The sequence below is a fragment of the Pantherophis guttatus genome, chromosome 1 (assembly GCF_059756535.1).
Source record: "Pantherophis guttatus breed Tessera chromosome 1, ASM5975653v1, whole genome shotgun sequence".
In the NCBI taxonomy this organism is placed as follows: domain Eukaryota; kingdom Metazoa; phylum Chordata; class Lepidosauria; order Squamata; family Colubridae; genus Pantherophis; species Pantherophis guttatus.
Window position 1 is genome coordinate 157,791,940 of NC_142063.1, and position 13,040 is coordinate 157,804,979.

General features: G+C 42.1%; 1 protein-coding gene across 1 annotated transcript in view; it reads right to left on the reverse strand.

Moving 5' to 3' along the window:
- ZNF385B (zinc finger protein 385B) overlaps positions 1 to 1,222 on the reverse strand; it is a 267,317-nt gene extending 266,095 nt beyond the window's left edge. The window contains exon 1 of the mRNA XM_034428666.3: positions 977 to 1,222. The gene's annotated coding sequence lies outside the window, so the exon portion shown is untranslated. The remainder of the gene's footprint in view (positions 1 to 976) is intronic.
- Positions 1,223 to 13,040: the final 11,818 nt, after the last annotated feature.

Sequence of the window (13,040 nt, forward strand, 5' to 3'; positions counted from 1 at the left end):
CTCAGCGGAGGAAGACAAGTCATTTGTTGCCCGCATACTTTTCAACGTCCCCGGATAGTTTGTGCCAGCTCCTAAAACCTTGACCTACTTAGAGAAACCGAGAAAAACAGCTCTTCCACAACCTCACATCTGTCTGCAACAGTGAAACTGAACTGAAGGAGATCCTGAGGGGAAGAGGATGGAAATTGTGGTGCCTGCATGCAGAGAACCCGCGCTCCATTTCACCCAGCTGGCAAGCCTTGGCTCTAAAACACGCCAGGCTACTTCTCTACACGAGCAATGAAGGGAAGCAGCTTTTACACACAAACACACACACAAACCCAGTAGTTTGTTTCCAAAGGAAGATGCCCTTCTTCAGCAAACCTGCTGCTGCTGCTGCTGCTGTCGCCTCCCAGATGCCCAAAACAACGCGCGGTCAGCAGCCTGGATTGGGAAAAGCTCGCCTCTTCAGCAAACCTGCTGCTGATGTGGCTGCCGCTTCCGAGACGCTGCTGCTCGGGCTTCTCTAAAGGCTCGCCTCAAGCGGCTCGCTCCGTCCGCGGGCTGTCTTTAATGACGATGGGCACTTGCCCGTGGGCCCCACATACCTACCAACACCGATTCTGTAGGAAGTGCCAATCAAATAAATACAAGTTTGATTTCTTAAACCGCCTCGAGTCGCCCTTTTCCTTTTTTTTTTTTTTGCCACAGGCCAGGCGGTACGTACGAATAAGCGCCTCTGAAATGACAAAACGGAGGTGTGGGGGGGTGGGGTGCCTCAGTTCCGCAGGCAAAAAGGCGCACACACACACACACACACACACACACACAGACCCGCCGCCCCCTTGAGCGACTCAAGGACCGCTCAAACTTCGCGGCCGAACCGAGACACTTTTTTTTTTTTTTTTTTACCATCCCCGCCGAGCCCAAAGGGCTTTTTCCGCTTTGACACTCGAGCCCGGCGCGCGAACCGTCCGTCCCGCTCGAAGCTTCTTACCTCGCCCGAGGCGCGGCAGGAGAGCGGCTTTGAAAGGAAATGCACCGGAGGGGTTGGGGTGGGGGGGAAGAAGCGCCTTCTTCCATAGGCGTCCGTGCGTTCGGCTGAGCGCGCGCTTTCCCCCCCCCCCCAAACTCGCCCTTTCCGTCAAGCTTCTTCTTCTTCTTCTGTCAGGTGGCGGCGGAGCGCGCGGACGCCTCTTCCTAACAGCCGGCCGAGCGGCGGCACAAGCCTGGACCAGAGCGGCGCGGCCGGAGACACAGCCGCCGCGCGCATGCGCCCGGCGTGGCCCTAAACGACCCTTTAAAGGCAGCCAGGTGAAGTGCGCGCGAGAGAGAGTGTGGCCGCTTGCAGTTTCTTTTGGCGCGCTTCAAACTCTTGCACGAAACGAGTCTCGATAAGAGAGAGAGAGAGGGAGATGCCCCACGCTCGCCTCTTAGCCTCTAATTTCCACGGGTGGCCTAAGTGGCGCCTCTGCAACTGGATAGTTCATTCCCGTAACTTTTTCTTAAGCCGTTGTTATAAGGCTGAAGAAGAAGCGCGCTCTTCTTCTTCAGCGATCCCGACTTTAAAGCTGCTCAGCTTTGCGGGTTTCCAATCGTGGAAAAAATGAATTGAATTTCCCCCGTTTTGCTCAGTGGCTAAGACACTGAGCTTGTTGATCAGAAAGTTCGGTGGTTCGAATCCCTAGTACAGGTCTCCTGGGTAAGTGGAGGGTTGGACTAGATCAATGGTCACCAACTGGTGGTCCATGAGAAAATTTTGGTGGTCCGTAGAAAAATTATTTGCATTTTTTATATTGCACTAAATACTATTTATCTTTTTTTAAAAAAATCATATTAATGGTCCGCGGGATTTAAAATTATGAATTTAGTGGTCCCTGAGGTCCAAAAGGTTGGCGATCCCTGGACTAGATGACCTCCAAGGTACCATCCAACTCTGTTACTGTTACTGAAGTGAGCAGAATAGATGCATTTGCTTCAGTCAACAGAGAGGCCCATTTTGGAAAGAAGCTCCTTCCATTAGAAAATCCAAAGCAGACAATCTTCAGATTTGGACACTTCTATTGAAAAATCGAAGGTCAGTTTTTCAGATGACACCCAGGCTGAGTGAGCAAACCCTTTCTGAATCCTCACCACTAACATGTCACGGGGAAATAGATTTATATTCAGATTATATTTAAAGATTATTAAAGCAACAGCAAAGAAATGTTGCTTCTTCTTGATATCTGTGATCTACTTTTATTAAATCAAGCTACGCTGAACAGCCTTGAGGAAAAATTTTGTATATTCAACGTGATTTTGGAAAGGCCTGGAGGTAACATTCATGATTTACATATTTTGTCCTACTACCGCTACATATGGCTTGGAAAAACTCCTGAATAAAATGCCTAAAAGCAATTGCCACTCAATATAGACATTTTATTGGGACGTTCTGTATTCAGTTCATACAGAGCTGCAATAATGAAATACACTGTACAGCACTTCAGATTTTGAACACATCTTGTCTAAATACTCAGGAAGTTTTTGAGCAAGTATGATAAGTGAAGCTGACAAGACTAAAAAAACAAAAAAAGAGTATTTACCATCAGGTTAACTAAAGGCTTATTTTTCAGGAAATATCAGGAACTTGCCATGGAGCTCCCAAATAAAAAAGATTGAACTCTGATGTGGTTAATTTTTAATTGGATTGGGCCTTATGTTTGCACTGTTTCATATCACTTTCACTAATGTTAGGATCCTTCAGAGAAATCCTAAATGAACAGAAAGCCTATTATACCATTTCAAAATATTAACGGTAATAAAAGAAAGTTTAACATAATTTTACAGGAAAAGGGATTATATCTAAAGTAAATGATGAAGCAGATATTTCAAAGATTACTCAGAATAAGGAAGAATAAGAAAATACACTGTTTTCACCAATAACGTTTCTCATGGCAAAAGTAGAAGATATAAGACAGAACAAGTGCTATATATATTTCCCAATGCTTCTAAGAATGTGATTTTTTAGTTTTTTTAGTTTAGTTTATTTTGGATTTATATACCGCCCTACTCCCGAAGGACTCAGGGCGGTGAACAGCCAAAGATAAAACACATATAATATAATATAAAATTTAAAAAACAATTTAAAACACATTAAATAAATTTGGCCCATAATGATTAAACACCCCTGTTTTTAAAAACAAATTAAAATTAAACAATTTAAAAGGAGTTAGGTCAGCCCAGCCTGCTGGAATAAAAAGGTCTTGAGGGCACGGCAGAAAGTGCGTAAATCCGGGATCCTCAATATCTCCAGGGGGAGCTCATTCCAAATGGCAGGTGCCCCCACAGAGAAGGGTCTTCCCGTAGTGGCCGCCAGTTGACACTGTTTGACCGACGGCACCCTGAGGAGTCCCTCTCTGTGGGAGCGTACTGGCCGGTGAGAGGCTATCGGTGGCAGAAGGCAGTCTCGTAGGTACCCAGGTCCTAAACCATGGAGCACTCTAAAGGTGGTAACCAGGACCTTGAAGTGCACCTGGAAGACCACCGGGAGCCAGTGCAGCTCGCGCAGGAGAGGTGTTACATGGGAACGCCAAGTCGCTCCCATAACCACCTCCGCGGCCGCATTCTGGACCAGTTGGAGCCTCCGGGTGCTCCTCAAAGGGAGCCCCATGTAGAGAGCATTACAGTAGTCCAGATGGGAAGTGACGAGGGCATGAGTGACCGTGCGTAAGGAGTCCCGATCCCGAAAGGGACGCAACTGTCAAATCAGACAAACCTGATAGAAAGCCCTCCCGGCCACAGCCGTCAGATGTTCTTCTAAAGACAGCCGTGTATCCAGGAGGACACCCAAGTTGTGAGCCCTCTCTGTGGGGGCCAACGACTCGCCCCCAATAGTCAGCGATGGCACCAACTGACTATCGGGACATCGGAAACCACAGCCACTCGGTCTTGGATGGGTTGAGCCTGAGTCTGTTTCTCCCCATCCAGATCCGCACAGCCTCCAGACACCGGGACATCACTTCAAGGGCATCATTGGGGTGGCCTGGGGTGGAGATGTACAGCTGAATGTCATCAGTGTACTGGTGGTACTTCACCCCAAAATCACGTATGATCTCACCCAGTGGCTTCACAGAAATGTTGAACAGAAGGGGCGAGAGGACTGACCCTTGTGGCATCCCACATACAAGGCGCCTCGGGGTCGACCTCTGCCCCCCTGCCAACACAGACTGCGACCAGTCAGAGAGAAAGGAGGAGAACCACAGCAACATGGTGCCCCCCACCCCCAACTCTTCCAACCGGTGCAGCATGATACCATGGTCAATGGTATCAAAAGCCACTGAGAGATCTAATAGGACCAGGATAGAGGAACAGCCCCTGTCCCGAGCCCTCCAGAGATCATCAACCAATGCGACCAATGCCGTTTCCGTGCTGTACCCAGGCCTGAAGCCCGACTGGAACGGATCTAGATAAACCATTTCATCCAGGTACTGGGGAAGCTGTCGCGCCACCGCACTCTCAACAACCTTCACCACAAAGCGAAGGTTGGAGACTGGACGATAATTTGCTAACACTGCCGGGTCCAGGGAAGGCTTCTTAAGGAGAGGCCTCACCACTGCCTCTTTCAAGGCAGTGGGAAAGTCACCCTCACTCAATGAAGCATTAATAATCCCCTGGAGCCAGCCTCCTGTAATCTCCCGAGAAGCCAGCACCAGCCAGGAGGGACACGGGTCCAAAAAACATGTGGCCGCGCTAAGCCTACCCAGAATCCTGTCCACATCTTTGGGAGTCACAGGGTCAAACTCTTCCCAGATAACATTCTCAAGACCTGTCTCCATCACCCCTCCTGAATCTACCCAGTCAGAGTCCAAGTCTTTCCGAATCTGAGTGATTTTGTCATACAGATACTGCACAAAGTCCTCGGCCCTACCCTCCAAGGGTTCCTCCCATGCTCCTGGATGGAGCAGGGAGCAGGTCACCCTAAACAAGGCGGCTGGGCGGTTATCTGATGATGCAATAAGAGCGGAGAAATAATTACATTTTGCCGATTTTATCGCCACTAGGTAAGTCTTAATATGAGATCTTACCAGTGTTCGGTCGGATTCGGAAAGGCTGGCCCTCCAACCGCTCTCCAGGCGTCTTTTTTGGTGCTTCATCTCCCTCAGCTCCTCGGTAAACCAAGGAGCCAAGTGAGATCGGTGGAGAGACCGCAAAGGCACGACCGGTCCAAAGCTCCAGCGGCCGCCCTATCCCAGGCGGCCACCAGGTCTTCAGTCGAGTCGTGAGCCAGAGCCTCAGGGAACGGCCCAAGCTCCGTCTGGAACCTATCCGGATCCATCAGGCGCCTAGGGCGGAACCACTTCATCGGTTCCGCCTCCCTGCAGCAGGGTGTAGCGGTTCAAAGGTCAAAGCAAAGGAGAGAATGATCCGACCATGACAAAGGCTCGATCACTATGTCCCCTATCTCAAGATCACTCAGCCACTGACCAGAGGCAAAAATCAAGTCCAGCATGTTTCCTCCCCCCCCCCCCGTGTGAGTAGGGCCATGAACTAACTGGGTCAGGTCCATAGCCGTCATGGAAGCCATGAACCGGGCTGTCTCAGACGCTTTACTGACTGATTCAAAATGATGTCTGACAAAAATAATGTTTAAGGGGACTAACAAATTTTTTTTACATGCATCCTAGTCCTGAATACACTTATTATAGTGGAGCTCTCATATTTTCAAGAAGCTACTAGACTAAATTATATCTTAAAACTTCTGTGAAGTCCATGTCAGCCTAATTCTCCGAATCATACTAGTAATAGTACTACTAGTAGTATTCGGAAAATATTTGACTTTTATTTATATTACAATAAAAGCATTTTAAAATATCACATAATATAGCATTTTGTTTATACTTTCTGCAACACATGATGAAAAGTTGAAAGCAGGAAGAGCAGGGCACATAAATGCTGAGAGGAAAACATAATTACTGCAGTACAGTATATTGATTGACATAACTCTTATAAATTCAAGTATTTAAATGGATGACTAAGTTGATTATAATTTTTGCTTGGAATCAATTGCACCTCACTGCACTGGCTTCTGTGAAACTGTGCTAATGGCTGTGCTGATTGGCAACTCTGGCAATCGAGTCCCAACCCATCTGGTGGGCTTTACTAGAGGAAATAAAAATGGTTTTTAAGACATATTACAACTCTAATTTGATCCTAAACCATTGCTACGCAAATTGTTTGTATGATATGCAAACATATAGTTTCACTCTGCCTCTGTGAGATTTGTATTCCCCTCTTCCAATTACAGTCTACATTGCCTAAGCTGTTCATTATGGGCTTCTGGGCTCCTAGGGAAAGCAGGAAGAGAAAATGAGAATTACATAAGCTTCCAGCACCAGCCTTAATACAAGTCATCCTCAATGTACAACTGCAATTGAGCCCCAAATATTCATTGCTGAGCAAGGCAGCTGTTAAGTGAGTCACATCCCATTTTTACCATGGTTGTTAAGCAAATCACTGCAGTTAAGTGAACCATTCGGATGTTAAGTGAATCTGGCTTCTCCCATTGACTTTGCTTGTCAGAAGTTCTCCAGGAAGATTATATATGACAATCCCAAAACCCTGGAACACTGCAACTATTTTAAATACATGCAATTGCTTAACGCATTGTAAGCCGCCCTGAGTCTCCGGAGAAGGGCGGCATATAAATCAAATTAAAAAAATAATAATAATTTGCTAAGCACCCAAATTTTGATCACATGGCTGTGGGTTGCCCCAAATGGTTCCACAATGGTTTAAGAATCGATGATAAGTCACTTGTTTCAGTGCTGTTAACTTTGAACCGTCACTAAATGAGTTGTAAATTGAGGACTACCCAGGACCTTTTCATCTTGCCACAGAACACCAATCTAATCAAATTCAACTGTCATGGCCAAAGGGCTTTTTTCTGGATGATAAACAGTTGCTTAATATTCCTTTCTCATTTTCTTTTTGTTATTTTGGGTAACTTTGTATAAATTTGGCTTGTCTTACCACACATTAATAATTATTAAATAATTATTGCCACATATTAATAATTGTTTGTCTGTTTTGCTATCAAAATTGTTGTAGACCATTTTGGAAAAGAAGCATATAAATATTTTAAATAAATAAGTGGTTTTATACTTTTTTCCTTTCAAGGAATTATTCAAGATATTTCAAAGTCCATGAAATTAAAAATTTATCTGCTCTCTGCCCAGAGTAACAAGATTTTTTAAAAAACTTCTAATACTATAGTTATTTTTATATATACAAAAGAGCAAAGATCTTTGAGGATAGTAATTAGTTTTGCAAATACCCTTTTAAGTTAAGTCAGGGGACTGTTAAATAAGACACTGAGCGGAACACAATCAAGTTGAATTAGAATTAAACTAGCCAGATAAATATTTAAGCTGTCTAGAAGATGTGCTTCTAAGTGGCAGAAAAACACTATGCTATTTTTTTTGTTGATAACTCTAAAACAGAAAAAAAGCCACTTTAGCACTGATTGCTAAAGTGTACTTCAATCTGTGCTCTTGGAAAACTAGTTTTATTTAATAGCATGAACAATCAATTCACATGCTGTTACAGTTCCATTAATAACAAAACATGAAAGCCCCTCTTGTTTAATAGTTCATGTGAAAATGATTGATCTTTGATCTGTTCTCAATGAGACACAGTGATCACAATCATGTTTCCCCTACACCTAAATATTCTGAATGCAGAAGTAAAAGGGACAAGAAAGCATTTAGTTATAAGGGATACTGACAGCCTTGCCCAAATCACAACCTCTTAGACCCTTTACTCACTAACAGTTTATATCATTTTATTAATTTGACCAATGAAGTTGGGCTCATTTTGGGCTCAGCCCATGATTTAAGCTGCCTTCCATTGTCATTTTGAGTATTGGAATATTCTGCCCTACCACAATTTTAAGGTGTGTAACGTTTAGAATGTTTTGACACCCATTACCATGGAGAAGAGGTTAAGTGTATTTTAGACATATGTTGGGCAATTCGGACATCCTTTCCATCCATTCATGGGCCAGCCCTACTTGCAACCATTTCTCCTCCAAATTTACCCTCTCAGTTACTCCTGATCTCTGATTTCCCTTTATACTGGCATTTCCCCACTTCCTATTTTTGAATTAGGTTCTTCTCCAAGCTTCCAACAATGAGCAGGGAAGAGCACAGCTCTACTAATTTTATTTGGGAAACAAGAGAAGCCATGATTGTGCACACTGCAATACATCATAACACAACATAACTATAACACAACATCATGGTGGATGCAGTTGCCTGAGTGATCATCAGTGCAGCATTCTAAGAATAATGAGGGATGTGGAAGTGAGTGATCATGGAGAATCCACTTACTAGAGCAGAGATGCAAAACAACACAGTCGTATTTTGGCCCCTCACCCATCAGCACAGCACCTAGCATTGCCAAAGCCAGAATGTGGGTAGGCAAAAATGGGGCTTTCATCACCCCCAAGAGTGACACAAGTAGTTGTAAATGGCTGCTAGGACTGCATCTGTATAATATGGATCCTGTGAGTATTGTCAGTTTTAGCATTCATGCATAATCCTCAAAAATTATACAAGTGACATAATCAATTTTATATTTTTAAAAAGCTACATAAGACCTCACAGTTGCAGAAGCAACAGAGGAAAAAAATAATTCTTCCAAGGGTGACAGAACAAGCAACATACACAGCTGGCAAAACCTGGATGTCTTTTGTGGTTTAAATTGACTTTTGGAGCAGAACAGGATTAGCACACTCGAGAGAGTGCTATTCCTATTTTTTAAACATGGGTCTAGCACTTTTCCAGAAAAGTGTTGGTTCCATGTTTGAAAAATAGGAATAACACTCTTTTCAGAGAGTATTGAACTTGTTTCTAGGAGGACCTGGTGTAAAATCTGACGAGCAGTTTGGAATGTTCTGGCCAGGCACTAGGTACCAAAGTCTCCACAAAAGTCTGATGTGTAATCTCTGTTTCCAAATGGCCATTCTGGGCAGTGCTTCCCCTCTGTTCTGAAAATAGCTTTTGGCTTTGGAGGAAAGCATTCTTAATCTTTTCTTAAACTCAGATCCAGAACTGAGGCAAGCAGGCCTCATCAGTCCATCCAATACAAAAGTGGATTTCTGCTCACACAATAGCAGAATTCCACTTACATCCTTCACCTAACATATATATTTTTTCTTTTTATGATCCTGTAGTCCCTTAATTCAGGGTAGAGTTGGAGCAACTGGATAGAGCTGAGGGTTTACTACCTTCCTGACTCCTACATTAGTGGTGGGTTTCAAAAATTTTTTACTACCGGTTCTGTGGGTGTGGCTTGATGGGCATGGCATGGCATGGGGGCGTGGCAGGGGAAGGATACTGTAAAATCTCCATTCCCACCCCACTCCAGGGGAAGGATACTGTAAAATCCCAATTTCCTCCCGATCAGCTGGGACTCAGGAGGCAGAGAATAGATGGGAGCGGGGCCAGTCAGAGGTGGTATTAATCATTCTCCGAACTACTCAAAATTTCCGCTACCGGTTCTCTAGAACTGGTCAGAACCTGCTGAAACCCACCTTTGTCCTACATGGAGTTTGCAGCAAATATTTTTTTTTCTTTGCGCCAAGAGAGAAACATCTGCCAATACTTTGGATTGAACTCTCAACCTTCCTAGTGGGAGGTGAGCGATCTTCGCCACTAGGCCACCATGCCACAAATCCTTCATCTATCATATACCTCCCAAAATCCGCACTAGGAAATTTTCATGTCTTCAAAATGTATCTAGTGGCTAGATAGATAGGAAGAATTGTGAATATTTCTAGCTGTAGTTTTAATTCCACTGCAGTATATAAGATTGGGCAGAACGCTCAATTTATAGGATACTTGAGTCCTTTAGTGATGTCCACATTAGCAAATGGTAAACGATATTGGGGAAAAAGAATGAATGGCCCCTCCCATTTTACCTTGTAGATTTAACTGATTGAGCCTTTAAGCCAGAGAAGTAATAAAGGTGAGCGTATAAGCCAGATGTGTTCTTTCAACCACTGAGTAGCAATCATACTTTCAATTTATCTGGGATTCATGGATAAAGATTTCCATAGCATCAGCAGGCTTAGCAGTCCCCATTTTAGAAATTAGGTCTTGAAGAAGTGAGAAATCGATTTTGAAAGTCCCAACTGGAGTTAAAATTGGCATTCATCTTGTTCTTCAGAAAGGCAATTTCATAACAATTTTATAAATTAACAGTGACTGTGCAGCTGTCCCTGAGAAATGGTCAATTCAGCTAGGGCAGAACATACCATAACTTCAAGGACTTCTCTTTTCCTATGTGCCTGTTCCATGTGTATGTATGTGTGTGTCTCCGTATGTATATATATATAATCTAAGCATTGCATTTATGGAAATAAGATTTGCTATAAATAGTATAGAACCAGATCATTTAGATTATACAGGCAAGCAGAATGAAGTAACCTCTAGTTATAATTTTCTGTCCTTTATATGCAAACCAATAATTTCCCTCTGCCACATTTATAATCAAGAAAGGGAGATTGGAGAATGTAGCATACACTGCCACGGGTATATTGAAGGCTAAGACCCCTCTTGAAGTTTGCATCACCTCCAATTATCTTACTATAATATTATTCTTGGACAAGATATAAAAATAGAGTAATGTAGGAGAAAGTCTCTGAAAGTCATATATATATTGTTCAAAAAGCCAATGCTATAAAGCATTAAAACAGAACTACTGTACACATATGCACGGAGTTAACTCTGATCCTTAGACGCAAGTTAAGGATGTACAAAATTGCTGCCTTTACACAATTCTTCTTGGTTCTCTGACCAGTAAGAACAGCCCTGGTGGTGCAGTGGTTAGAATGCAATATTGCAAGCTAACTCTTCCCACAGCTAGGAGTTTGATCCTGTCAGGGCTCAAGATTGACTCAGCCTTCCATCCTTCCGAGGTTGGTAAAATGAGGATCCAGATTGTTGGGGAAAATATGCTGACATTGTGAACTGCTCAGACAGTGCAGTAAAACACTATTGGTGTTATACCAGTGGTATACCAGTCTAAGTGTTATTGCTATTGCTAGTAATTCCTTAATTTAGTTAACCTAAACTCTCATATTATAGGAATCTGTATTTATCAGATTTCCTTGATATAAAATAGAATACCAATATCGTACATTCTTAAATATGAAGGGTATCTACGTAATATTCCAATTCTTTTGAGATATAGATGAAGTTGGGGAACTCCACAGCCCATAAACGTCCACTATTTGTTTTTACCTATATACATTTGTACAATATAAGAGTAATTGTATTGTATTGGTTCGATTTATGTGCCGCCCTTCTCTGGAGACTCAGGGCGTCTTACAATGCGTTAAGCAATAGCCTTCATACTTTTGTATATACCTGCTTAGTAGGGCTTTCGGTCCCCCCCAAGCGGTGTTCTTTTTTATACAAAGTCAGCTTATTATCCATTCACATAATACAAAATCTAAAAAAAAAAAAATTCTCAGGCTCTGTTCTTTTGCTAACATCCAGTCATTCAGAGACAAAAATAACCATACTAATCCATAACGCAAAATAATCAAAATCCATAGATGGGCCTTTTTAGAACTGTGTTTAGATGAGGATATGAAGAAATGTTTAATTCCATTTGAATATTTCATTGGAGGAAAAAAAAAACCACAGAGAATAAAGGGACATCAATCTAAATAACAGTTTACAGTAAACAGATGGTTTACAGTCAGGTGCAAGGTTTTATTCACTTGGCCAGACTAAACCCACTTCCAGGCATCCTATTTAGAGTATTTATATTAACCACAGCTGACATACAGTTGAACATAGCTGATTCATGGCATTTGGGCATAGTCACTCATATTGAAATAGTTGGTGGGAGGCAAGGTAATTCAACCTTTGGTACGCAAGAAAAAGCTAAATGGAAGCCAGTCTGATGAGATGAGAATCTGGCCAATTTTTAATTTTCTAATGGAAAGTTGGTTTCCATATTCATTTTTAAAAGATTAAATATACTGAGCCATCAATGGACCGCAAATGGTTATAAAATATCATACAGTACTAAAATATTTTTATGGATCAATTGTTTCTCCTAAATGTCTATGGAGATTCTCAGTCATCCAGGTCATGGTTGTCCCAAAGGTGCTTTGGACTTTTTCTTTGAAGATGTTTAGCTTCTCAACCAAGAAGCTTCTTGGATGAGAAACAAAACCTCTTCAAAGAAAAACAAGAAAGCTTGTTTCTCCTACACTTATTGTGACATTTGAAAGAACACACACTTTGTGTTGAGATAATATACTCTGTTTGGGTTTGAATTCTGTTTGATTTGAGGTTTGTAACCCAAAATCTTTGATATGGCATATTATAAAAGCTCAGCCAACTGTAGTTTGTTAAATAAACTATGCTTAGTAGAATGCATGTCCAGCTGAGAGTTTTCTCAATTTGTGGCAGGCATAAATCTATTCAATCAAGTATATGAAGGTAGTAGCCATTTTATCTATTCTGGCAACAAAGCTGTGACTGGGTTCTTGACAATAGACAAGAAATGCTTTAATCTGTCATGATTAAAGACAACTGCTATAGGAATGGAGCAAAACAACCTGAAATGTAGAGACTTGCAGATGTAAAAAAGGAAATGCAGTGAGAAATCACTGCATTAACTAACAAAAGCTTATCTAAGGTAAAAATCCTACCATCCTTTTAATTAAATGAATATAATTAGATTCAGAAAAGAAGAACACTAAAATATTCAGGGTTAATGTATTGAGAAAATGTCTATTTAAAAATAAATAAATAAACCATTTAAAATATGGCTTTGCAAAATGAGTTAATGGAGACCGAATATTGGAAATTCTCAAGCAAAAACCAGCAGTTGTTTAAAGCACTTTTTTAGTCTGAAAAGTTCCTGGAAATATTTTGCTTTAGAGGTCTTCAGGGGCAAGAAAGTTCTGCATTTCAAATGGAAAGTTAGTAGTTCCAGAAGAATAGTGTTTTCCTTAATGTGGATTGCCAGAGTTTCAGAGAAACATTGGGAGATGTGCAAGT